General features: G+C 46.9%; 1 long non-coding RNA gene across 2 annotated transcripts in view; it reads right to left on the bottom strand.

The window, feature by feature from the left end:
- Window positions 1-27,557, bottom strand: part of LOC139081188 (uncharacterized) — a 78,445-nt gene extending 50,888 nt beyond the window's left edge. The window contains exon 1 of one of the 2 annotated variants that reach the window (XR_011536312.1): window positions 27,256-27,557. This is a non-coding gene — a long non-coding RNA (uncharacterized lncRNA). The remainder of the gene's footprint in view (window positions 1-27,255) is intronic. The other variant, XR_011536313.1, reaches the window with a different exon arrangement.
- Window positions 27,558-27,794: the final 237 nt, after the last annotated feature.

The raw sequence follows: 27,794 nt of genomic DNA, 5'->3' as shown, positions 1-27,794 counted from the left end.
ATGTAATTTTCACAACCTTGCTGGGAGCTGGGTAGCATTAGCATCTCTATTTATGGCTGAAGTAGTTGAGACTGAGAAAAGCTCGGTAACCTGCCTGACTTCATGCGGTTTAGGAAGGGGCCGAGCTGACACGAACACAGACTCTTTGACTTCATCACCCAAACACTAGAGCCTCTACAGGCAGTAGTTTTTCTCAAGGTCTCAGATTTATACCAGGCAGTGTTAGCAATATTAGTATTAGTATTCACCAGCAATAGTCTGTAGTCAGCTCAAGCAGTCATGGACTGGCTGGCTTCAACAATCAAAATTTACTTTCCCACAGGTCTGGAGCCTGGAGGTCCAAGATCAGAGCTCCAGGGTGGTTGAGCTCCATCATGAGGGCTTGCTACGGACTGCATCTTTATGTCCCCCAGCATTCATCTGCTGAAACCCTGGTCCCCAGTGTGATGGGATTTGGAGCGGGGCCTTTGGGAGTTAATTAGAGCATGAAGATTGAGCCCCCGTGGTGCGCTCCGTCTGCTCATGAGGAGACATGAGAGAGCTGCTTTCCGTCTGCTCGCCACCATGGAAGGATGCGAGGAGAAGCCGGAAGCGGGCCCTCACCAGATGCTGAGTCTGTTGGCACCCTCATCTCACACTTCCAGCCTCCAGAACTGCGATAAATACATTTCTGCTGTTTAAGCCACGCTGTCTGTGTTATTTTTGTTATAGCAGTCCAGAGGGACTAAAGCAGGACCACCCCCCATGACCTCATCTGAACCTAATCGCTCCCGAAGGCCCCCTCTCCAGTGCCACCACCCTGGGGGGGAAGGCTTCCATGTGGGCATTTGGCGGGGACCCAGTTCAGTCCATAGCACCTTCCCTTGGCTTAATCTCAGTATCCCTTGCTGCAAAATCAGGTCATTTTCTTTCCAGTTCTTTTTTGGTGGAGCCAAGAATAGCCACTTAAGTCAGGCTTACTGTTGCTCCTCTGAGCAGAGCTCAGAACCCGGCTCATTAGGCATTTCCAGTCTCAGAAGAGGAATCAGCTCAGGTTGCTAACAGGGGGACGATTGCCTTTTCTTTCTTTCCTCTTCCTTCATTCTAAAAGGGAAGAGTGACGAGTTAGCTTCTGTTTTAGAATAACAACGAGGACATTTTCTGGCAGGCAGTTCATAAGAAATTTGTCTTGTAATTGGAGCTTCAGAGGCTCACCCAGCATCGATGGCATCCACTGCATAAATTAGCGTTCTGTCTACATTTACAAATTTTACTGTAATTATTTCAGCTACTCTGAATATAGCCCGGCTAGCTTCCTCATTTAAAATTCAGCCACAGCAGGGGCTCCTCGACCCCAGGGAATGAGCAGGCCCCAGTGCCCTCCAGTCAAACAGGGAGACAGTGTGTGGGGAGCTCATCCGGCACAGTCAACACAGCTCTGAGACAGGCTTCTCTGTGAACCTGCAGAGCCCTCCCCTCTCCCTTCCAGCCAGTGGCTTCTGGACGACTTCTGGCTCCTGCAGACTTCCCCCCTTGCGGTAGGATGGGCCGCCCCTTCTCTGCCCTCCCTGCACAAAGGTCTGAAATGCAGCAGCCCCTCATCCACCCCCAGAGCTGCCAGCTCCTTCCTTTCTGCTTAGTGCCAGTGACCCCAAGGGGAGTCCATGTGCTTTGCCAAGCGAGGGCGCTGGCTCAGGTGCCCCAGGCCTCAGCACCGGTCTGGCAAAGAATCAGGTGTTGGCAACGCAGGGCAAGAAATTCCCTTGAAGGAAAGACATGCGACCAGAAACCTTTTCTTATTCCCGAGAGCAGAGTCTTCTAGTTGGCAGGCAGGCACGTGAGGACGCTCATCTGAGAATGGGAGCGCTGGGAAGAAACTGAAAGACCACCTTGTCTAAACTTTGCCTCACACAGAGAAATCTCAGGAAAGAACCGGTCACGAAGCGACGGTCGTGCAGTTCAACACAGCAACACTCAGCTCTCCTGAGCCCAGGGCCAGTGCACTCCCCCTACAGTTTACAAAGCCGCAGAGACCAGGACAGGCGGGGACAGGGTGTGCCCCTCGCGCATGCACATGGAGCGCCCACGTCCCTGTCTCCAGCCCCACGCGCCCTCCTAACCTCTCTCCCCAGAGCCGCTTTCTTCCTTCCTCTCCCCCTGCTTTCAAACAGAAAGTTGAAATCTGGGTTGGGGACTTGCTTTCCCTGGACTTTCCCCAGGGGATGAAATTGCTTTCAGACTTGACTCTTTGGCAGAACTGACCTGCTGCTAACTTGCTTTTAATGTGAGGCTGGAGAGGGGTGAGAAAAAAAGCAAGAAAGGAGGTCTTTCCAGAGCCCATGGCCTCTCTCTCGCTCTTTTTTCAAATGGGCCTGCCTTCGGCTTCATATTACCCAGTAATCCATTTCAAACAGCTTCAGCCCCACGCTGGCAGCAATGAAGTTCTTCCCAGCGAGTGCAGCGCGGGCTCCGAGGTTCACTTTGAAGGAAGGGAGCCTTCCTGTTCTGGAGTCCAGCCTGTTGTGCTGCCTGTGTCTGATTATGTCAGGTCCCTGGTTTGCTAATAGTTTTAGTATCCTACGCATTTAACACCTGGGCAGTGGAATAAGGATGGGCAGGGATAGGCTCTGGGCTGATGCAAATTGAAACGAGAAGATATCAGGCTGAAAGAGTCAGGGAGAACATGAGACAAATCTGCCTGGATTGAGGCGGTGCTGCCCCACAATTACCAAGGGGCGTGCCCGTCTGTGAACATTAGTGCTGGCTAATGGCAACACCCCCACAGCCTCTCCTCTCAAAAGGGCCATACACTCACCATTGCTGACACTCTTGAGCACTTGCCCTGTGGCAGGAACAGCTAACGCTGCCCACGCAGTATCTGCCTCAGTCCTCGCAGCAGCCCTGTCCTGGAGGTGCCGTCATTATGCCCATTTCACAGATGTGTTTTCTCTCAACTGAGGCTTGGAGATTTTAAGGACCTTGGTTTGGCTCGCAGAGCTAACAAGCAGTAGGTCCAGGGTTTGAGAACCCAGCTACCTGGATGGGGTGGGCTGAACCCTGACCCACAGCTCTGTGTCTGCTTTCTTTCTCTAAATAAATCTCCGGCTCGAGTGTCTGGAGCCAAGGCTGAGGATGCTGCAGGTCTGGGACCAGTAGCTCAGATAACAAGGAGGAGAAAACAAGAGAGGCACTATTTTGTCATTCCGTTTCAAGCTGGGGGCTCTGGTTCTGTCTCTGTCCTCTCGACTAGACAGCTCCCGTGCGTGGGAATGCAGCGGGCCTGTCGGAGGGGCTCCCTCTCATCTCCAGTCCTCCCCACCCTGGCCAGTGGGGGAGTCGTGTAAGAATGGTATTTGGGCAGCATCACGAGCTGGCCGTCTTCACTGCTGCCCCCGCTTATGCCGCTACACACGGTGAGTGAGAATTCCACACTAAAATGAGCGAAGCAGAATAAAAAGAGTTTCTCTTGCTTCACGTATTTAAAAAATCTTAAGCGTAGAAAGCTTTCAGGTAACAGCGTCTCTTCTCTTTCACACCCGTTGTGATTCATTCCATGTTTTCCCAGCAGGAGTTGTACAGTATCATTCAAAATGCAGATGGAGGACGCAGCAGGGAAGCGTGAACGAGGAGCGCAGGTCTCCGGCCTGAGGACTTGAGCCTCGGTGTTCTCTCGGCTGCCCTGGTGTTGGGGAAGCCTGGTGGGTGTGAATAGCCTCATAGAACAAAACCACCTGTCGGCACCGAGCTGGTTTACATAGAATAGGGACAGCTAGATGAGATGGTTATCATGCTGCTAGCAACATGGAGCCTTCCTAATGACATCAGGATCTGGACAATGGAGTTCCCCAGTGGACAGGTCACAAAGGACCTCCACTGTTCAGTGCTTCCAAGGAGCCCCCAGAAGATGGAAAGTTGGATGACCTGATTTCCCAGCTCATGAGCTGAATGTTTGAAGTTGGGTTCAGGGGGCTGAATGGGGATCTGTGGTCTCCGGATAGAAGGTCATTTTAGGCCAGTGTTTCCCACCTGAGATGAATGGAATCATGCGCATTTGCCTAGACATCATAGAATCACTGGTCTGTTGATTTTGCCAACAGAATAGACAGGCTTCTTTTGTCAAATGTATTGGAGGCACCACAATCTCCCATCCTTGGAGGTAGAGTGTCTCAAACCATGGCAAAGCACCAATGCACTGGAAGGAAAGGCCTCTTACCGGAGGAGCAGAGAGCCGAGGAGCTTCCAGTATACAGAGGGAGATGGCGTGGGCACAGTGGAGGTATCATAGGATAATTACAAGGACTCACTGGGCTTCATTTGTTTATTCATTCATTCACTCAGCACTACTCAGTGCCAGTCACCGAGAAAGGGTCTGGACCACAGTAGAGAATAATGCGTGTGCCAGAGCCCCTGGCCACATCCAGCTCACAGTCTGGATTGGGGTTCAGAGAAAGGGGAGGAAACCACAGGCAGATGATTAGTCCATGGAGACGACCCTGGAAGGAGAAGCTGAGGACGCAATGCTGCTGCCCAACCCTGAGAGAGATGTCACGATGGCACGTGCCGTGTCATTCCCACCCCTCGGTTTATTTCTCCAGTCTCTCTGAATATGTCTTCTATTGTTTTGCCTCCCACTTACCCTTCCCCAGCACACTGGCCCCTTTTCTGGTCCTCAAACACGCCAGGCTCTCTGTGACTGAGAGCCTCTGTGCATGCCCTCCCTCTGCCCGGAACACTCTCCCCAGACAGCTGCGTGGTTTGCCTCCCATCTTCTCCAGACCTTGACACGAACGTCTCCTCGATGAGACTCCCCGGCCACGTCCCTTACCCTGCAGAGCCCCCAGTCCCTCTCCCCTTTCCTGTTTTGTCTTTCTCATCGGTACTCACCGCCGCCTGCCCTGTGTGTATGTTGGCCTCTCTATCTTGATGGCCATGTGTCCGTCCCTCCTGAATGCGGAGCTCCCTGAGAGGAGGCGATTCGTCTATTTTGTTACTGCCGAACCCTCAGCGCCTTGAACTGTATTTGGTAGGTACTCAACGACTGTTTGAATGTTGAATTAATGTTGATTTAAGGAAAACGAAAGAATAAGTAGGTGTTATCCTTGCCAAGAGACTGAAGCGATGGCAAAGGGGAGCTGCAGGAGCGCAGGGGGCAGGGTTCAGGCAGAACGAACAACGGGGCCACAGTCAGAGAGGGAGGAAGCGTGGCATGGCTGGGACCTGCCCCGTCCAGTCCTGTTCTGTTCTGTTCTAAAGGCCGGAAGGCAGAGTTGGCTGGAGTAGGAAAAAGTCTGGGGCAAGAGACAAGGCATAACGTTGATCTGAGGCCAGATTTGTAATCTTATTATGGAGCTTAGACTTAATCTTCTAGTAAATGGGTAAATACTGAGGATATATTATTTTGTTTCATGTATTATACATATATTATTTTATTTCATACATATATTATTTTATTAAAATATCTTAGATATTTTAATAGAGAGCATGAAATTATCAGATTTATGTTATAGAAAGACTCCTTTGGCTACAACATGACAAATGAACTAAAGTAGCACCTGAGGGCAGGGTGGTCAGCTGGGAAGCCTTTGCAGAAATTCTGGCAAGAGATGGTGATGATGGCACGGACCAGGGTGGTGTCACAGAGGGTGAGCCATGAGTCTGGGTTTAGGACATATTCAGGAGACAGAATTAATAGGCCTAAGGATGTATTGGATAGGAGGTGGGGGAGGGGGCAGCCTACCTTTCTATCATGCACCTTGGGTCAGATAGCAACGCCAACATTGAGCCACGTCAAAAGGAAAAAGGCGGACACCTGACAGGGTCAGTATGAAGTCCCAGTGTGGCATGCCAGTGGAGACGTCTAGAAGAAGTCTGGTCACAGTGGTGAGCAGTTCTAGGAGAGAGTTACAGGATGGAGAGAAATGTTTGGGAACCACCAGTATACATATATATATGGATATGGTGAATGAAGTCCTGAGAGTAAATGAGAACATCATGGTGGAGGAGGCAGCCCTAGACCACACCTCAGGGAGGGGCCTGAGGGACGTTTCCCCCAGGGAACCAACAGGGAGAGCCCGGCTCAAGATTCACAGCTCTCAGAGTCATTTTCTCATGGTAGCACAGCCTGGCACCACTAGGTGAGACCAGAGTTGAGCAGAATGAAGAACTGAGGCAAGTAAAAAGGGTGCTGACCTTGACCTTGGAGAGACACAATCCTGACTTCTAATCCTATTCCTGCTATTTAGGCCCTAACAGCTCCCTGTCCCAGGTTTCTTATGGGAAAACAGGGATCGTCCTCCTTTCCTGATATGGATGCCATTGGACTTGAGTAAGAATAGGGAAACACACGTGAAGGTGCAGTGCCTGAGCCTTCGTAAGCTTATTCAGCAGTTCACTCAGCAAATACCTGCTGCCCGCATACCAAGTGCCAGGCACCAAGGAGGCCATGATCCAGGCAGACACAGGCCCTCAGAGCGCTCACAGTCTGGGGAGATTCAGTATGAGTTTTTTTCTTCCTTAGAATTTGAGGATACTGAATTGTTTCTGGCCAGGTTGGATGGCCCCAGAAAGTGTGACATGGGAAACAATTTTCCTCCACTTTGTGGTGCTCTAGGGGTTGGTGCTTTTTGGCTGCCCCCACACCCTAGCAGTCTGCCCCTCAGGCCCCCCACCGTGCAGCAAGCCATGCATTTTCCTGACCACTCCTGTCCCAGGCACCAAACTAACGTCCTGAACTGACCCTACCCCTTTCCTTCAAAGCCGCGCTAGCTGATGGAAAGAATCAACTTACTATAATGCAGCCTTCATGAGCCTAGGGAATTTTGTCCAACATATTCACTCCTGTTTCCCTAGGACCTAGTTCTTGACATAAGGTAGGCACCCAATGAGTGCTTGAGTCATGAATGCCCTGTCTGGGTCAGGGCAGCAGATAGCTGAAAACTCAGGTGGTCTGCCTGTCAACAGGGAAGTGAGTGAGCCGAGCGATCAGGGCTGGGCTCGAGAGATGAGTCAGAGGAGGTGCTTTGAAAGGGTGCCCTCCACCCCTGAAAACCAGCTGCTCTCCCACCCGTGCAGAGCGCCCGGCCATGGACCGCACTGAGCCAGGCGCAGCGACGGCGAAGCAGCAGCCAGGGAGAGAGCTGGAGGGTTTGAGAGGGTTGCGACTGCTCCCAGTTTCCTCTCCTGACTCCTCCTCCTCCTTCACTTAACAAAAACAATGCCTGTGACGTGGGTGACAGTCCGTTAGCCCCAGGATGTGCTCTCCGTCTTCCACTACCTCTCAGGAGACAGTGTCCTTGTTCTCCTGGACAACTAGAGCTGGCTCTGGAAGGGACCAGGGGCTGCAGAGCGGGACAGGGGTGACCTTCTGACACCTGGGCACAAATCCAGCTCTGCCGCTGCCAAGCCCTGTGACCCAGAGCAGCCCACCACTGCCCAGGGCCTCAGTTTCCCCAAATGTGAGGAGAAGGCGAAGGGTTGCTTTGAGAATTAACTGAGATTATGTGACAGTGAATTTGAAGTCTGATGGCTAGAACGACAGAGGGCTCCACCAACATGAGCACCTCCCATCCACATACCAGGCCAAGGTGAGGTGTCCTGTCCACAGGTAATCTGTAACTGCAAATTTTTGCAAAATGATCTTGTTGGTATTTGAGTCTTTCTAAGCTGTAAGGCCAACAGAGTACAGAATTCAAGACAGCTGTCTTTTTGTCTGGCGTAAAATAGGTCCTCAATAAATACCTTAAAGGATTAAGTGAAAGAATAAATGACTGGATGGCCTCACAGGTCTGTTCCACCTTTACCTCTCCTTGCCCCCTCACCCACACTCTTAGTCCCAGAAATACTGGCTTCTTACTGCCCACGTTCATCTCTAGTTCAAGGCTAACTCCATGCTTTTCTCTCCTCTGAAGAAAACAATCAATAGCTAACAAGCACCTATGCTGCGTTCAGCACTATTTGGGGGCCCCTGGGAAATAAAAAGGATGATAAAATGTGGTCCTCTCCCCCAAGGGACGTATCTTTTGAAGGTTGGGTGAGGAACGCCAAGTGGACAGGCAGCAGTCGGTGTTGGAGGAGAGCCAGGGAGATGGGGATTTTCTGAAGGCTGTGGTATTTGAGCTGAGTCTGGAAGGACATATGGCCTAGGCTCCCCAAGCAAATGTCACCTTAAAATGAGACTTTCTTTCATCACCTAATTGTCCCTAAAATAACTGAAATCTGTTGGCTTTAAATATAAAGCTAAGTGGTGCAATTTCACGATAATACACAGTTTGAATTTAGGAATTACGGCAGACTTTATTCATTGCCTGCCCAATATCTATTTTTGCTTTCTTCCTTGGTGACAGAAATACAGTCCTGTTTGGGGGTGGCAACAGGCCCAAGTTAAGGCACCCAATTTTTCACACCCAAGCCAGGGTGTCCCTGTGACCTAGTTCTGGACAATGAGATAAAGCAGAAGTTACTGAGTGCAGCTTTTAAGCCGAGGTAATATTCAAAGTAAACAACAACCAATTATAAAGAATACTTGGTATAAACTGCTGTTAAATATAGTCCTATTTCCAGGAAATTTCCTCAGCTCAATGGTAGGTGCTTTGCCACTTCACCCTTTCCCTTCCTCCTGCCTGGGACATGATCCAGTGCCTGAAGGAACAGCAGCCATCTTGCAATGTCAAAGACGAAAGCTGAACATGCTAAAGATGATAGCACTAAAGATGCTAATAATGACAGGACAAGGAGAGAGAGAGGAGGCTGGGTCTTCAATGACTTGAGCAGCTGCACCTGAAGACTATCTCCAGCGACCTGTTGCATTCGATAAATTAACCTCTTATTTATTTAAGCCACTGTTAGTCACATTTTCTAAGAAAGAGTGCTTGCACCTGGATGGAATCCTAACTGATACAGGCATCAGGCCACGTTCAAATGTAAGCATGAAATCGGCTTTGAATCCACACATTGTAAAAGGAATTGAGGCTGACTTGTGCCTGGCTGCTCAGCCCCCAGCGCCCAGCTTGTCTCAACACGAGCAACCCGAGATGATCACAAAATAGGCGACCCAGTAGGGACCAGCACACACCTAGCCTCTGCTGTTACTTCTGCATCTCCCGGGCTCCATTGACAAGCGTGCAGTCCTGTCCCAACAAGACAAGGAAAGATGTTCCTTCATTGGTGAGCTGCAGGCTGTCAGAACGAAATACGCTCTCCTCTATATTCAGGGTGTGCTGAACCCTGCCCAGAACAGTGAGAAATCAGAACTCTCTGCTCTGGTTAGAAACCTTCTGCTGTCTTCTCCACTGTGTCTTAGGAGCCCAGGAGGCGACTTGCTTTGTCCTGCTCATGCTCTGCCAATTGCTTGTGAGTTGTTTCCCCGTAAAGACTCGCTCGGTTGGGGATAAAGCAACTGAGTTCAAGAGTCAGGTCTGGAACCGGAAGGTGGTTCTCAGTTCAGTTCACACTCAGAGGAGAGTTCCAGGAGCTGAGAAAAGGAAAAGGCACTTGAGGGACAGCAGCTGAAGGCGGAGAAGCCGGGAAGGAGTCAGATTTGCACACGGAAACTTGAGGAGAGCAGTCTCGGTAGGGAAGGAAGGACGCACGTGCGGAGGGTCTGGGAGAAAAGCCAGGAAGTAAGCTAGGGTAGATGGGCTTTATCACACAGCAATGGAAAGCAAATGAAAACTGTAGCACCTCTTTTCAGGCTACAGAACGCCTTCCCTTGTTTGAGGCCGCCTGACCATCACAACAGGCTGAGATGTGTGGAATACTGGCTTCTCTGACCTCTGTTTGAGGGAGAGGGCCTAGAAAAGTTAAACGAGTCGTGCAATGATCAACAACTAGAAAGGGTAGAGACTCAGACCGGGTCTTTAGCTCCTTAATCCAGTGTTCTTTTCACTCTGCCCTGCTGAGAATGGGAACGACGTGATTTTTAGCATCACACAATAGGAGGTAAGCAATAGGAAATAAGCGTGGAGGCAATGTGACCAGCAAGGGTGCTTTTGTAATAGTTCAGTGTTAGGGAAAAGGGTGTGAATTAAACTTGGATCAAGAATGCGATGAAAGAGGGAAGCAGACAAGAGTTCTGGGAAGGAGGAGTCGGCAGTACAGGAGAAGCTTTGTTACTCAGTTTCCACTGAACCAACTCTCCAGATGGATCAGGGTTCTTCATTTCTTCTATAAAACAAAATGCTTGATGCCCACGGCAAAGTGAATGTTCGTGTCGAGCAAGCAACTGTCCGGTTCACTGAGCCTTCTGCCCCACCAGCTGAGTTTGTTCCCACACTTGTTCATTCCAGTAATTCTTGTCAGTGTAATGACGTAACTAAGTACTACAAGTGTTGTTGTTGTTATGTAAACCAACAAGTCCGATGCTTCAGGAATAGTCAATAAAGATGAGCCACTGACATGAACTCTTCAGATCCCTTTGTAAAATCTTCAGTGTTTGCTTTGCTTTTAAGAAACCTGAAAATCCTAGGTCATGCGTCAAAGACACAGTTTATATGAAAAAGTTGTCATAGAAATCCAACCAGTAGACTCATACTCAAAGAAAGGCCTGGACCCTACATCAAAAGATTGGCTTTCTATCACTAAAATAAAAAGTTTCAAGTATGTAAATAACATTTCTCTATTTTAATTGATTCTTTTTTCAATTACCTGACTGTCAGTTCTGGCCCTGTGGAATGAGAGGCCTTCTTATGCAGTTGGAATCACAGAAAGCTGAAAGGGACTGTGGAGATGAGCTCACCCCGGGGCCCTCTCACCTCTGTGTGCATCAGAGCCGCCTGAAGGGTCTGGTGGAACACAATCTCTGGGGCCTTGCCCAAGATTTCTGACCGAGTGGTTCTGGGAGGGGACTGAGAATTTGCTTTTCTAACAAGTGTTCAGGTAAAGCTGATGTTACTGGTCTGAGGACCACACTTTGAGAACCACTGAACCCACCCAGCACTGAGGAAGCTCAAAGGCCTGGGATGTGGAGGAGTTCCCTCAAGCTCACACAGCAGGCCGTCAGGAAAGCTGAGTCCAGTTCCCAGGTCTCCCGGATGCCAGGGCAATGATCTTCCCATTGCCCCCTACTGTCAAATGAAAAGTACACTTGTGGTAGATTGCAACTAGCCACAATTTCCGTCCAGAGGTGGAATCTATGTCCCTTCTTGTGCTCTAGGCTGGTTTGCACATGGTAAAAGCAACGCCATCCCGGTTTCCAGACCTGGCCTTAAGACAGTAGTGGCTTCCACTTACTGTCTCTTGGAATTTTCACTCTGGGAGCTCTAAACTCCCATTTAAGAAGTCTGACCACCTTGAGGCCATCATGCTGGACAGGCCATGCGTACGCAATCTGGTTGATGGTTCTCACCGGGCCAAGCCTTCCAGCCATCCCCACCAAGGAGACAGACGTAACGGTGCACCATCTTGTGCTCTCCAGACCTGCAAACACTCCAGTGAATACCTGTGAATGACCTCTGTTGATGCTGTGTGAAGCTGAACAATCACTTGGCCCAGATTCCTGACCCACAGAATCAAAAGGTATATTAAAACCGTTGTTGTTTTAAGCCTCTAAGTCTTGGGGTAGTTTGTTACACAGCCATAGATAACTGGAACAATACTGAAAAGACAAAAGCTGTGAGGACCTGGGCTTCTGTTTATAGGCTGAACTTAGAGACAAGAGCAATCTATGTGAAATGTAATAATGGGTGACTGATTAGATCAAGGCATCTAGTGAGAGCAAAAAGGCCAACTGACTGCAATTTCTGCTCTGGAGACTCTGGGCACACTCGGTGGTATGAACCCAAATACAGAGTCAGGAGGAGATTTGGGGAGCAGAGAGGCTGGTGTAGGGGGTAAAATGGTGAGTTACAACTGGGCACTCTAAGCCCCCGATCAGAATGCCCAACCTCCCACCCCACTGCCTCAAGTCTTTCAGGGACCCTCTCAGCTTCACCTCTGACCTTTCATGCTGCTCAGTTCCTACCCACAACCCTCTCTCAATTCAGGTGGCTCTGCTTGTCCGGGTGACTCATTTCAGCACCTCTTCATGAACTGTTCTGCATTGTCATTTGATTTTTTTCATACGCTTCTCCCAAACATAGTTGTAAACTCATAATGAACACAGTTTGCCTATTACCTTCTCCTCAATGCTGAACCCAGTCCTGTGGACACTGTTTGTGTCCCCCACACTCCTGCCAGTGGAAATTGTATAGACTAGCTCGTTCGACAACAGCAGGAAATGGGAAAGGGCGGATGGGAGTGGGAGCATCAAAGGTTGGGACCTCGAGGAAGCCAATGTCTTGCTTAGCAGCAGCCTTAACAAAGTACATCTCTAAAGGGGACTGTTTTGAAGAGCAATACTCATCTCAGTATGCTACATTCTGGGCTGGGCTGTTTGTAAAAACATCACTCTTACGTGTGCATATGTATATATGTATGTTTAAACCCTTACTGTTTTATCTGTTTGGCAATTCAGTTAAATTTATCTTGTTCTAATTCTCTGAATTGGTATCCAAGTTCAAAGTTCAAACCAAGGCTTCTCTCCACCACTTTGATACTGACAATCTCATAGGACTCTAAAAGCCCTTCAACCCTATTAAATTAGTCAATCAGCAGACGTTTTTTGATTTTCCTTCTCTTTTAAGCACTGTCCTCTGGAGAAAACAAAAGAAATACAAGGTTCCATAGTGGGTGAAAGGAAGAAAGTTCACATCCAACTGAGGCTCGAATCTGGACTTCCTTCACAGAGGAGGTGGGGTTTGAAATTACCCTGTAGAAATGAATAAAATGTGGTAGACAGAAGTGATGGGGGAGGGATCCCAGGTCCGAGGGACATTTCTCCCCTGATGGAAAGGACACGAATTAGTCTAGTGTGACCAGAGCACAGGGCAGAGGCAGAGAGGCGGGTCGGGCCCGTCTGGGTGAGGCCTTGATATCAGGGCAATGTGTTGGGCTTCATTTGGTGAACAGTGAGAAGCTATTGAGTTTTGAGAGTTAGAGGGACGAGATTTTATTCACATTTGATATTCTCCACAGTCCCTAGAATTATGCTTTACGTGTGGTTGGGCGATCACTAAGTATTTGCTGATTGGTCAATAAACTGGCGAAGCCATTTGGACTCACCACTGGCGTCTGAATGCTTTGGAGCTTTTTTCTCCCTCTCTTTCTTCTCTGGTGTTCAAGTGACATTTATTCTAGGACATGGGTCTGGCTTTAAAGACAAAGGAGACAAAAAACTCCAGTAAAACAGAGGCCATCAGAGCAGAACCATTTTAAGTGGAATGATTTCTTCCTACCCAAACTTTACCGCAAGGCCCCACTAAAGAACTGCAGAGCCCCAGCACAAAAGAACTATAAATTATGAGACTCCAGCCCTCAGGGACAGAGAGCCACGATTCCCACCGGCGTTCACTATACATTTCTCCTTGCAAAGCATCCAAAGCAGATTGAAATCCTGGCTGAGAAGCTTGTGGAAAGAGAGAGCTGAGACAAAGGGCAAAGGCATTAAATAATATATAGATTTTCACAAAAGATCATTTCTGCTTAAATAGCTGACTGCTCACGTTGGTGGCCAGGTTTGGGAAGGATGGAGGCTGGCACTGCTGACAGTGGAGGTGCGGGGCTGATGCAATCAATAGCGGTATAGTGACCATGTTTAATGGGCTTTAAATGTTGCAAACTGGAAGTCCAATTTCTAGGAGGGCTGTAAGGAAAAGACAGTATATCCTTGTTTTATTAACCCACATGAAAGCACTCCTCCTTGTTCTAGGATGCAATCGTCTATCCAGTGGCATAAGTTAGAATTTCAGACATGGCAATCTCACCCCAAGAAGCCTTTCCCACCACCACGATTTCAGAAACAAGCTCTTCCTTGAGACCCCCTGCCATACTAGGGCTCCCATTCTCACGTTTCTTCAAGAACACCATGCCCACCAACCCTCCAATACTAGTGCATTTCCACCGACGGGAGCCCTAGTCAGCATGGGGAGATGAGGACCACAGGCAGCACCCGTATCAGTGGCATGATTTGATTCAGCCTTGCAAATAACTACCTGCCCGTTCACCCAAGGCAAACGCTGATTTATGCTGAATGCTAAGTGAGTGGAAAAGAATGATGACTCTTTCATTGTTTGACTTTTCTACTTTCACAAGGAGAAAGCAGACAGTTTAAAAAGAAAAGCAATTTGTCCTCTGCTGATTTCCTCCTGTGGGAAGTCAGAATTCCTCTACGTAATATTCAAGGACCTACCTTCCAAGGCATGTCCCACCATCCACTGAATCTACACCCTTTGGTGTCCTCTTCCACATCCAATGCAACAGGCCTCCTGTTTCTTTACTCATCATGTTCTCTTCTCCCCTCTGCTTTCCAACCCATCTCAGTTGAGGACCTGGCCAAGCTCCCCCTTTTCCGTGACAGCTTCAACTATTCCTTTCCCTACGAGCAGTCACAGACTTACCAAAGAAAGGCAGGCGCTGTCAGGCATTCATTCTCCTCTCATTGTTTGGGGAGCTTACAATTTTTATTTCTCTCTAAATTATCATCTTTTTAAGGGGGAGAAGCTGGCCTTTTTATCTATGCCTCATAGTGAGCACTATAGGTTGCAAACCAGAGGGCTCAATAAACACTTGTTAACAGCAAGACTAACCCATGTGTTTAACTTCTTAGCCCGCAGAGGCCAGCAGACAGTTGAGGGAACATCCAGCTCATGTGAAGGGTCAAGAGCCTCTAAGCTAGCCACGTACTGACCACCCCCACCACTTCTCCTTTTCACTTTTTATTTCATTGGCTGTTTCTATTCCTTTACTTGATGATGATGAGGAGGAGGAAGAGGAGGAGGAGTACTTAACACTTACTGAGAGTTAACTAAATACCAAGCACTGTTTTTAGCACTTAACCCATATCATCTCATTTAGTCCTCACCACAGGTTCAGGAGAGTGTCTCCATTTTACTGCCGAGGAAACTGAGGCAGAGAACATTAGTGACCTGCCTGAGATCTTTCCAGTAGAAAGGGCAGAGTTGGGACTTGATTCCAAGCAGTCCAGGTCCAGAGCCTGAGCTCTGAGTCGTCCCTTGCTGGGCACACTTGTTTCCCCGAGTTCGTACAGCACTTAGAATGACAGGGGAGGCATAACCCCTGCCCCGAAGGCATTAGGAGTTATTAAGCCCTCTATTTTTTCTAAGCACTTTCACCTCCATTAATTCATCTGCTCTTCACCGGAGATGTCTGTGGAAGGCAGGCTGAGCACTTCTATACTTATGAATAGGTAGGGAAATGGAGGCCATGCCCAAGAGTACAGAGTGGGTGGGTAGAGCCAGGAAGTCATGGAAACAGAACCACAGAATGTCAGAGAAGGGGGACAAGCCAAGGTCATACAACCCGCCATTCACTTCAGAGCGAAGCAACTGGGGCACCGAGAGGGGACTGGCCCAGGAGCGCGCAGCGGGAAAGCAGGTCCAGAGCTAGAGTCTGTGATTGCTCTTCCATAGTCTTCCATTGCAGCACCATAGCCCTGAGCATCTTCCCCACAATGAATGGCGAAGAGGGAGTCCTGATCAAGTGTGTTGGGACCCCCTGCAGGCCATGTCTGCCTCTTGTAGAGCCACAATGCACAGGCTTTGAAAAATCATGCAAAGCACTTTATAAAATCGCTTCACCAAAGAAAGGTTTTAATACCCTCCGTTAATATCCTTTGCAGAACTAGTATTCTATGGAAGCCAATTTGGGAAACAATGCATAACAGATGTATTGGGATATGTATTTATAAATAAATGTAATTCTTTTTTTTCCCCACTCTTGGGACCAGATGTAAAAAGAGAAGAAACATAGTTCCTCTCCTTCCTTTCTTCTCACGTCCTAAACGCCCCTCCCACCCACCAGCAAATATATGCATCCTACTCCTCCACCCTACAGTGAGACATACGTTATGAAAAAATTTCACCCACTTAGATGAAACACCTGGAAAATCAACACTCTCCAAGGGAAGAACACCTGTACTCTTGCCTGCACACACACCACATGTGCACACAGCCTCACACACATGCCTTGAATCCTAGGTTTTTTTCAGTTTCTCAGGGTTGTTACAGTACTGCCTTCACATAGCAAGCATGGAGCATGTCCTCACCGTTACTTTGGGATTTGTTTGTTTGTAAAAGATTATACAGATGGTCCCAGACTTACAATGCTTCAATTTAGGATTTTTTCATTTCACAACGGTGTGAAAGCGATACACATTCAGTACACACCGTACTTGGAAGTTTGAACTTCGCTCTTTTCCCGGGCTGGCGCTTTGGGGGACAGTCCTGTCTTGTGATGCTGGGCAGCGGCAGCCGCAGCTGCCAGTCAGCCCCGCGATCACGAGGGTGAACAACCGATACACTGACAGCCACCCTGTCCCCACACAGCCATCCTGCTCGTCACCCTCAGCGCAGAGTTCAGTACGTCACAGGAGACGTTCAGCACGATCTCATAGACGAGGCTTTGTGTTAGAGGCCTCTGCCCAACTGTGGGCTGAGGTAAGAGTCCTGAGCACGTGTGAGGCAGGCTGGGCTACGCTGCGATGGTCGCTAGGTTAGGTCTATTACGTGCATTGTCGACTTAATGATATTTTCAGCTTCCGATGGGGTTACCAGGATGCAACCCTGTTGGAAGTCGAGGAAGATCTGTGTAGTCTGCTCAGGCTGCCGTAACAAACACCACAGACTAGAGGGCCGAACAGATTTATTTCTCTCTGTTCTGGAGGCTGGAAGTCCAAGATCAAGGTGCTAGCAACATAGGTTTCACTCTGAGGCCTCTTCTCTTGGCTTGTGGGCAGCTGCCATCTCACTGTGTGCTCATGTGACCTCTTCTTGTCGTGGGAGGGAGAGACAGCATGCGCAAGAGAGCCAGAGAGAGCGAGAGAGAAGGCGCAGGTGTCTCTTCTTGTAAGGGCACTAATCCTGCTGGATCAGGTCTCTACCCTTAGGACCTCATTTAGCCTTAATTACTCCCCTAGAGGCCCCATCTCCAAATCCAGCCACACTAGGGGTTTGGGCTTCAACATACGGGTTTTGAGGGCACACACTTCAGTCCATGACAAAGATGGAGATACCAGTAGACCAAATTCAATTTTGAAAACTAAAGAAAGAAACTTGGACAAACTATCCACACACTGCTGCCTCACATCCTTTTCACGAGTTGAGGGCAGCAGTAAAGAATCTGAATGGATCATAACAGCTATGTCTGAATAATCTCTTATGAGTGAAGTGAGGCTGCAAATTTATATTAAGATGTAAATAACTGACATTCTTTCCTCTGAGTACATCTTTGTGGCAGAGGGGGACTGGAGACCTGAAGTGGGGTGGGAGCAGGCTGAAATCACCAGGGACAGACCTGCCCTTCACCTGCCCTGGGTGAGCTCACTGAGGGGCCAACCACACTCTCTTGTGGCCACAGCCCCAGGGGCCACAACTTCTCCATCCCACCTCTGCCTCCACCGCTCTCCAAGAGCAAGCAGGCAGTCTTGCGAGAAACCACAGCCTGTCCCCAGCTCCACACCCCACCCCCCACCCGCCAAGTTCAAGCTAAGCGGGAGCCTGGGGAGGGGGAAGGGCACGTGGGCTGAAAGGGCACAGTTCTCCTCGGGGGCTGAGCGCGGCCTTCATGCGACTTCCCAAGAAGGACCCCACTGATCACTGCCTTCCTCATTATTTCAGGATTATTGTAATTTCATGCAAACACTTCTTCTTCCCCACACAGCTTCTGACAGCCATGGCTCTTGTTTGGTGCTGGCCCCCAGCAATGCTAATAAACGGCTTCCGGATCATTTTTATTCATTTTGCGCATTTCACTCACAGTACTTCATGTGACTTATGTAGCCCCTGCAGCTCATATTTCTATTTGAATTGCAGGGCAAGTAGTGAGTTTTAACATTCTAACTGCACACACATTCTTCTTTCCCTCGAAATGAAAGATCATTTGAACTTTGAATTGCATTAGCATGACATTTTTCTACTAAATTACCCTGGCTGCATTCAACAGCCTGAAAGGAAACAAACCCTTTTAACTCTGTAGGCTATGTGAGTGAATGAACGCTGGAGGGAAGGCCGGAAGGCCGGTGGAGAGGAAGAGGGGCAACAGGCAAGGCTGGCCCTGCCCCTGCCCTGCGGAGCCCATCTGTGCGCCTGGCCCAGCAGACCGCAGGCCGGGAGCCACCGCTGTCCCACCATGCCAGGCCACGGGACTGGCGTTTGGATGGATGGACAAGAAAGTTGGTGGTTCTCAGCAGCTGTTGCTTTGTGAAAAAATGAGCTGCTGCTTCTCATCTCATTTTTTTAAAGTAACAATGTTTGCTTTTTCTTGTATTATAATTGTAGGAAATGTTCATTGTGCGGGATCTGGAAACCACAAAAAGAATAAAGAAGAAAATGAAAACCGCCCATATTCTCACCACTTAGAGACAGAAGCTACAGCTTTTGGGGGGTCTATTTTTCCAAATCCTTTTTCGGGAGGTGGGTAGAGTCTTATTCAATTATATATGTACTTAACTTCGTTTTGTTTATTTTCCATAAATTAGGGTACATATATATGATTTGAATTACATATATGATTTGAATCTTTTTTCACTTGACTTTTTTTTGTGAGCATTTTCTCATTTCTTTAAAAATCATGATTTGCAATGGCTGCATAATGGTTCATCATAGGAGAAATCATGACTGATTTAATCATTCCTTTCTTGGTATACATTGATGCCACTTCCAAGTCTTGTGTTTATAAACAATGCTGTGATGAACATCTTTTTGCTCATAACTGATATTAGCTACCAATTCTTGAGTGCCTACTATGTGCCATGATAATAGGCACTTTCCAGAGAATATTTTATATCTAATTTTAATATAGTAAATCACAAAATAATCACATATTAGCCCTCGTAATCTCCCTTAGAGATGGGAATTATTCTCCACATTTCATAGGCAAAGAAATTGAGATGCAGAGGTTAACTCACTGGTTCAAGGCCATCAGGGTGTAAGGAACAATTCTGGGATCTGACCCCCGAGTTTCTGACTTGTGCTCTGGGGTGTTCCGACGATGCACTCCCGGCTCCCGGGCCCTTCTCTGGAGAGGTGTTCAAGGTCACCTACACAAAACCCAGCTCTGCCTCAGAAGTCTATCTAGGCACCAGCTCAGAATCCCAGGAGCTCAGCAGGAGTCTGAGATTTGCCTCCATCAAGAAACAGGCATTTCTTCCCCGGAGGCAGGTTGCGGGAGTTGCGATTCATCTTCGGACAACGGCAGACAGGGTTCCTCAGCTGGTCGCTGTGGGCAGCAGGGGCCGGGTTTGATGGAGGACACCCCGACCTGCAGGAGCTTCCTGGACCGAGGCTTTGGGCCGCACCTACTGCTGGGTGCAGGGCAAGGGTGGGCACCAAGAGGGAAAAATGGAAAAATAAATTGCCTCTCCTCAATGCCTGGTAACATGAAAACCAGGGGTATGCCGAACGCTTTCTGCTTAGAGAGGTCACATGGCCCTGGTGCAGGCCAACAGGCACATGTGCTGTTCCTATGGAGTGAGTTGCTGGGGGTAAAGAAGCTTCCTGGTGCAGCCTCTCCGCCGCTCTGGGAAATGCCCCAGAGTCATTCACACATGTGCAGCTCCATGACAAAGCAGTAGGCTCAGCACCCTCCTGCTCCCCCAGATGGATGCAGAAGAGCCTCGGCCTTCCAGAAGGGCGGAAATAGGGTCCAGGGCTCTTCCCACCCCGAAAAGCGAGGTCCCAGTTTGAATGCCGTGGCTGCACATCCCATGCAGTGCAATGACACAGGCACCAGATGGGGGCGCAGCGACTTGTGCTCTCGTAATTCACAGGCTGTGGACAGGCCCAGGAGAGCTCGACCATGCCTCGGCCCCTGGGTTCAGGCTATTTCAGGGTGACTCTTTATTCCTCTCCCAAATTTTGTGAGACAGGAAGCAACATTCGGCACAGAAATGCAAGCTTATCCTGAGGTCAGCTGGAAATCCTCCTGGAAAAGTTACCCTAGTGTTTGCAGAAGAAACACTGATGAGAAGCAAGCTTGCACTGGAGCTGGGACCTGCAATGGCATCTTGACACTGCTGGTTATTAGCCATGTGGCCTTGGGTAAGTCAGTGAACTTCTCAGAACCCCAGTTTCTTCATCTAAAAAATTCACTTATTCATTGCATTCATTTATTTATTTAATTTTGTCCACATATTGACTCCCTGCCATGCTGAAAATAGGTACCATCTGTTGAGTGATCACCAAGTGCTGGGGATAAGCACCGTTTAAATGTGGGGTGACAAAACAGGCACGGCGCCTGCCTTCATGGAGCGTGCTGTGCAGTAGGAGGTTGCGGAGTGAACCCTATGAGCAAGGTACCACGTAGACACAAACGGGGCCTGTTAAGTAATCGAGGAGAATGCAACAGGAGGTGTCAGGAAAAGAGAGAAGACAAGGACTGAGATAAGGATGACACTCCATCTCGTAGGAGACAAACAACCCAGCAAGACACGACATTAGTACATAAACAATAAATGGTAGTTGCCATTATGATTACTTGTATAAAGCTGACTTCAACTAAACCTCCGTGCCCCTTGCAATCTTTTTAGGGAAAACTTCCACCTCCAGTTCCATTCTTTATGAACGTCTGCAACCCACTCCAAACTGTCGGTAAAATTCCTAAGGGAAATTCCTTTGGCCCTCCTGGCTCTGAGTTCTGCTCACTCAGTTTATGGCTCATCCAAGCATCTCACACACGGTCTTTCTGTCACGCTCCGCACCGACCCAGAGGGCAGTCAGGTCCCCCGGTCGGTCCGTCAGTGAGTGCAGGACACTCAGGCGCGGCACCCGTGCGTGCAGCACATCTTCCTGGGGTGCGGAGAGCAGTGGAGGAAGCGTTGGCGTGGCCGCAAAGCAACGAACTTAAAGCGGAGTACGAGGCTCTCTACGCTAACGGCTGGTAGACCCTGCATGGGCCGCTTCATTCCATGGACATCACACTTAACCATCAGCCTTTTGTCAGAAGGAAAACCTTTTTCCTCTTTTATTGTCCTTGTAACTGTTAATAATCCATGTTCTCAGAGTTTCACCTTCTACCCCAGACATCATATCAAGATATTTTCTCAAAGGGAGCATTCTCCCGAAGAGAAATTCTCCTGCAAGCTAATAAACTATACATTTTTTACCCCCCCTTCACTGTTACTGCCATGACTAGTGTCATTAGTGTTACTATTGAGCCTGACACGGGAGGAAAAGATTTTGCAGGTGTAGTCTCCATAAATCCATTTCCTCGATGTATAAGGGTGATGTCACCTAGGGTCCAAGACACCAAAGTGTGTCCTGGTGCAGACCACAGGCATCTGTGTTCCCAGAAGGGCCCTCCCCGCTAGACCCCACACACCGTACGGTGGAGAACAAGGCGGTGGTGGCTGCTTCACCGTGGCCCATCTCTACACCGTTTGTTCTCTCCAGGTTTAGCCACTTAAATAGGCCTCCTAAAACTCTCGAGCTTGGGGATGCAGTCCTCTGTCTTGCTAATCTTCCTTACCACAAAAATTAGAGTCCCTGAAATATTGTTTTTTCTTATGATTCAACAGTAAATCAGTCTAAGACTTAACGAAGCTTTTGAAAGCCCAAAGCTCACCAGAATCACTGGGCAGGGATGTAGAAACAAGAATGAGCTCCAGACACGCTAATCCAGGACATCAGTGAACTTTCCTCGCATCGCCTACCATACTTCTGGAAAACAAACTCTTCCAAGTTCTTTAGGAGAACACTCCTTCCCACATCCCAGACCATGCGGCAGGTTTACGATCCAGTTCCTTCTCCCCGGTCCCGGGCATGGGTTTAGTGACCCAGTTGCTTCCTCTGATTCTTGTGGAACAGGAGCCCTCTTTTCCCTGGAGCTGACCCTGAAAGGGTACCAGATCTGGAACTGCGATCGTGAGCTTCCAGAAGCCACCTTGGAAACAACATGAAGGAGAGGAGAACTGAAAGAAAGAGGCCAGGCCCAACACCTGGATTGACGCTCTCAATCCAGCCATGCTGAAAGTCAGGCCTATCCCCGGACTTTCCAGTCACCTGAGCCAATCAATGTGCTTTTTTGCTTAAAATACTTTGTCCAGTTTTTTGCTCCATGAAAAAAGACGCGTCTTACTGGGTACACAGATCTGGTGTGAGGACAAGGAGCTGCTTCCCAATCCAGCCCACTCTTAGTCCCACTCTTGGGATCCAGGATGATCACCCATGGGCTGCTTCCAAGGCTGGAACACATGCCCACGTGTGCTTCAGGGTAGGAATCTAACCCGCTTTTGCTCCAGGCAAAGAGACAGAAGCAGAAATCTAGAGGCAGGAACAGGCAGAACCTGACAACGTGCCCCTTGGTGTGTTTGTTTTTCAATAACATTCAAAAGCTTTTTCTGAATTTGACCAAATTTCCATCAAACTAAATCAAAATAAACCTTGAATTGTATTTGTGACTGTGTCTGCTCTCTCTAAATAAAAGGTCAAATACTACTACTCTTCACGTGGTGACACCTTTTGTAATTTGAGTCAATGTCCACATGAATGAGTAGGTTTGTGGGGGTTTATAAGGGCTCCTCAAACCAAGCTGGGCTACAGGCACAGAGCCCCAACCCAGGCAACTCTCCTTCGCTATATGAAAGCCATGGGCTGGTGGATTCTGTGGCAGGTACTGAGCCCCTTATTAAGCAGCTCCATACTCCCATTTATCCTAAAACATCATAGAATCTCCTTTCTTGACTAAAAACTAGAAAAATTTGGTGTGCTTTACCTTCTATCCATTTGATGTATGGTATCTATGTAACTTTTATGTTTGCCTTATGTAATAATTTTGAATATTCATCGGAAATTTAGTGGCCAATATTTTGGGGCATTCCTTTTCAGATGGAATATTTCCACTATTTATTTTTAACATACTGTATATCACGACATAACGAGCCCATACTCAAAATTTTTAGTCATTTTTAATAACTTTCTCAAGGTATAATGAACATGCTTATCACACATTAAATTAGACATATTTAAAGTGTACAGTTTGATAAGTTTTCACATATGAATGCACCTATGAAACCATCACCTCAATCAAGATAATGAACCTACCCACCGCCCCCAAAAGCTTCTTCCTTCCCCTTTGGAATCCCTTCCTCAAACAACTCCCCTTCACTTCATCCTCAGGCGCCCACTGATCTGATTGCTCTCACTATAGATTAGTTTGCATTTCTGGAATTTTATATAAATCAAGTCATACGGCACAGACCATTATGTCTGGCCGGCACATTACTTTGCAATTTATCATATCAGTCCTAGGTTTCTTTTTGTTGCTAAGTACTATTCCATTGATTTGTTACAGTCGGTCACCTGTCAGTGGACAGTTGGGCTGTTTTCAGGTTTTGGCTGTGACAAATAAAGATGCTATGAACATTTATGTACAAGTCTTTATATGGACATATGTTCTATCTCTCTTTAATGCCTAGGAGTGGAATAGGTGGATCACATGGTAAGTTTACGATTTACTCTTTAAGAAACAGCCAAACTGTTTTCCCAAGTGGTTATGCTTCGTTACATTCCCACCAGCAGCTGAGAGTCAGCTCTTCCATATCCTCACCAACACTTAGTATGGCCAGTCTCTTTAATTCAGCGTGTTCCAATAGATGTGTAATGATATCTCAAGCTGTTAATTCGCGTTTCTTTAATGACTAATGATGTTAAGCATATTTCCATGTGCTTATTTGCCAACAGTATACTCTTTGGTGAAGTGCTGTTCAAATCTGCCCATATTTTTTCTGAGTTGCTTTTTTATTATTGAGTTTTGAGAACTCTTCATAAATTCTGAATACAAGTCCTTCGTCAGATTTCTGATTTGCAAATAAATACTTCCAGTGCCTGGCTCGCCGTTTCACTCTCTTAGTGTATTTCAGAGAGCAGTTCTCAGGTCCAATTCATTAAGTTTTTCTTTTATGGATCATACTTATTGTGTCAAATCTAAAACATCTTTCCCTAATCCAAGATCACAAAGATTTTCTTCTATGTTTTCTCTGAGAAGTTGTGTAGTTTGGGGGGTTACACTTAGGTCTATGATTCATGTTAATTTTTGTATGTGGTGCAAGGAATGAATAGAAGTTTGTTGTTGTCGTTGTTTGGGGGTTTTTGCCTATGGATATCCATTTATTCCAGCACAATTTGTTGAAAAGACTATCTTTTCTCCATCAACCAAATTGCCTTTGTACCTTTGTTGAAAATCAGTTGACCATATATATGTGGTCTATTTCCAGACTCTGTATTCTGTTCAACTGATGTATTTGTCTGTCTGTATACATACACCATATTGCCTTAATCACGTATAAAGATAAGTCTCACAGTCGGGTAGTGACAAGCCCTCCATCTTTGTTTTCCTTCTTCACAGTTGCTTTAGCCATTATACTTACTTGGTACTTTTCTATGAATTTAAGTATCAGCTTGTCAATTCCCACCAAAAAAAAAAAGGCTTCTGGAATTTAACTGGGATTGTGTTAAATCTATACATAAATTTGGGGAAAATTAATGTCTTAAGAATATTAAGTCTTCTTACCCAATGGCATGGGATTATTTCTCAATTTATTGTCTTCTTAAATATCTCTCAGCAAAGTTTTATAGTTTCCAGTATACAGGTCAAGTATCTCAGATTTATCTCTAACCATTTCATATTTTTGATAATATTTGAAGTGGCATTGTTTTTTAATTTCATTTTAATTTCTGATTGTTTGTTACTAGTTTATAGAAATATATTGAATTTTGTATACTAATCCCGTACCCTATAAATTTTCTAAATAAACTGCTGCTTCCTTAGATTTTAGGTAGATTCATAGAATTTTCTTGGTGGATGGTTATGTTGCCTGTGAAATAAGACAGCTGCACTTCTTCCTTTCTTCCTTTCACTGCCTTTCTGTTCTGCTTCTTATTTCTTTTTCTTGCCCTATTACCCTGGCTAAGTTCCCTAGTACAAGGTTGAATAGAAGTGCTGGGAGTAGGCCTCCTTGCCTTTTTCTTTATCTTAAGAGGAAAACATTCAGTCTTTCACCGGTAAGTGTAAAGTGTGCTGTAGGTTTCTCATAGATGCCTTTTATCAGGTTGAGGAAATTCCTTGTTATTCCTAGTTTGCTGAGAGTTTTTAGCAGGAATAGATGCTGATTTTTAACGTTTTTTTCTGTATTCATCAAGATGATCATGTGGTTTTCCTCTTTTAATTAGTCAATGTGGTGAATTGCAGTTGTTGATTTTTAAATTTTAAACCAAACTTTCTTCTCATTAGCAGTTGTATTTTCCTGTTTCTTTGCATGTCTTGTAATTTTTTTTATTGGATGCAAGACTGTGATATTCACCATGTTGTTGCTGGATATTTTTATATTCTTATTAAAATTTTCAAGCATTGTATTGAGATGCAGTTAAGTTAACTGGAAATAATTTGATCCTCTTTATGTCCTGGTTTTAAGCTTTGTTAGGTGAGACCAGAGCAGCATTAGCTCCAAGTCTAATTTTGCTCTACTACTAAAACAAACCTTTCTGAGAACTCTACCCAAGGCCCCGTGAATTATGAAGTTTTTCACTCTGCTGCTGTGAACAAGAACAATTCCCAGGGCTTTTGAGCTCCAGCGTATATCCCTCCAGTCCTTTTGGGTGGTTCTTCCCTGGCCTTGAGTAGTTTCCTTGCACATATGCACTGATCTGCGCTCAGGAAAACCTTGAGTGGGACCCTATGCACATCTCCGGAGTCCTCACTCTGCGCTCTCTCCGCTCTGCGCTCTGTCTTGCCTACTCTGGTCTCCTTGGGCTCCCCAGACTCCCAGCTCCAGCCCCTCAGCTCAGGATCTACCTGGATTCTCCTTCTCTGAGCTTGAACCTGGAAAATCTCTCAAGCTGGGGCCATCCTAGGGCTTCCCCTGCTTTTGTTCATCTCTCAGGGATCACTCTCATATGTTGTCTGATGGCAAATGTGTTGTTTCATATATTGTTTCACGTATTTTGTCCAGTTTTTAGTTGTTTCAGGAGGAAAAGAATTACCAATGAGACACTGACTACACAGAAAGGTGCTGTAGTCAGTCAGGGGCAAACAGGAAGCAGCAATGGACAACGGCAGAGGCAGAGACCGTGAGAACACTGACGGAGGAACCACAGATCTGACCAACAAAGAGGAAAACAGCCCACACACTGGGGCAATCACAGCAAGCCTCTCCCTCTTCGCCAACTCAATTCCAAAGAGTAAGTAAAAGGAAGACAGAGAGAACCGCTACTCGCAAGGGCCACAGACGACAAGCCCCTCCACTCCCAGCCCTGAGTCACAGCTCACCCGCACAAAGGAAATACGTTGAGCTTTGAATCAAAACTTAAAATCTTTAAATAGACAGAACTAATCCTTAGCAACCAAAGTGATACTGTTTTAAATGACTAAAAATTACGGAAATGGATTCAGATATTTTAAGGAAGTCCACTGCCCAGTGGAAAAGGGGGCTTTGACAAAACACAACTTAGCAACTATTGAAGAATACAAGCATTTCATGATTACATCTCGACAAGTTAAAATGTCTCAAACTGGTTATAAATATACTGGTTCAAGTTTTCTAAAAAACTAATCTGTCAATCAGTATATCAAGAGTTATCAAGAAGTCTGTACCCTTTGATCAGCAATGTGCCAGCAAGCCAGCTCTCCAAAAACAGAAACAAAACAAAACAAAACAGCCCTGATTTGCAGCATTTGTCAGTTTTTGTGACTAGAACAGCAGACTTCAGGAGAACTCCCTGAGTGCAGAGCTGGGAGGAGGTTTGAAAACGGGCTCCCACAAGAGAGAGACCCACTGCAGCACACCACGGCCCGTGAGCCCTCTAGAAATTAACCCTAAAGACAATAACTTAGGCAAGAAAAATAAATAAATAAACATGAAAAAAGCTATATACACAAAACTGTCATGGCTGTTTATGATAGCAAAAAAATGTAATAACCTAAATTGTTTCTCCACTTGATGGAATAGTATGCAGCTATTAAAAATAGAAACAGAATGAAACAAGATAGAGAAACATTTGATGTAATGCGAAGTGAATAAAGAAGAAAGCAAATGTTATGTTCATTATTTCACTTTGAGGTAAAATATGTATGATTATGGCCAAAGTCTCCAGAATACACAAAAATAAAGCCTATTTTGTTACAATCTTGTGACAGAGAGCACTTTGTTATTCTTCTTTTAAAAGGGCCTTTAAAGTTGTTATAATAATATATTCGTTAAACACAACAAAACAAAATCAGTAGTCACTGACTTACCCCATCTCTGCGGACAAATACGTTTGCACGCTGGATTAGGGCCAGGACATGCGGGCAGTTGCCTGGAGCGCTGTTCCAAAGGGCAGTAAACCACCCCTGGAAATCTGGTGAGGGAAAAATTTGCCAGCACTCCTGTGAGGGGGTGTCCAGGTTGAGGCCACCCCCGAAGGGCCGGCTGAAGTAACAGGTGGTTGTGCCACGCCTCTGAAGGTGGGTGTGTCTATTTAACCACAGGTCTCTTCTTTATCTGGAAGGGCCTGAAAACGTGGCATCTTCCTTAGCAGCCCTGTGCTCACTCAGCCTTCAAACTCTTCTCAAAATAATTTTTGAGAAAATATTTAACAATACTGTTTAAAGTAGTGCCAAATTGTTAGCTTCTCCCGGGCTCCTAGGTGTCTCTCTGGCCGTAAACATACTCCACCAGTTTCCTTCAATTCCATTCAAATCAGCAAAAGTTAAACGAGTCCTGGGTCATTGCCAGGCCCTGGCTAAACTCCAGGGACACAGTGAGGGATAAAGACTCAATTCCTGCCCTTGAA

This window comes from Equus przewalskii, chromosome 2, assembly GCF_037783145.1.
Source record: "Equus przewalskii isolate Varuska chromosome 2, EquPr2, whole genome shotgun sequence".
In the NCBI taxonomy this organism is placed as follows: Eukaryota; Metazoa; Chordata; class Mammalia; order Perissodactyla; family Equidae; genus Equus; species Equus przewalskii.
Note: the sequence above shows the minus strand (reverse complement) of the source record. Positions and strands in the feature narration are given on the sequence as shown.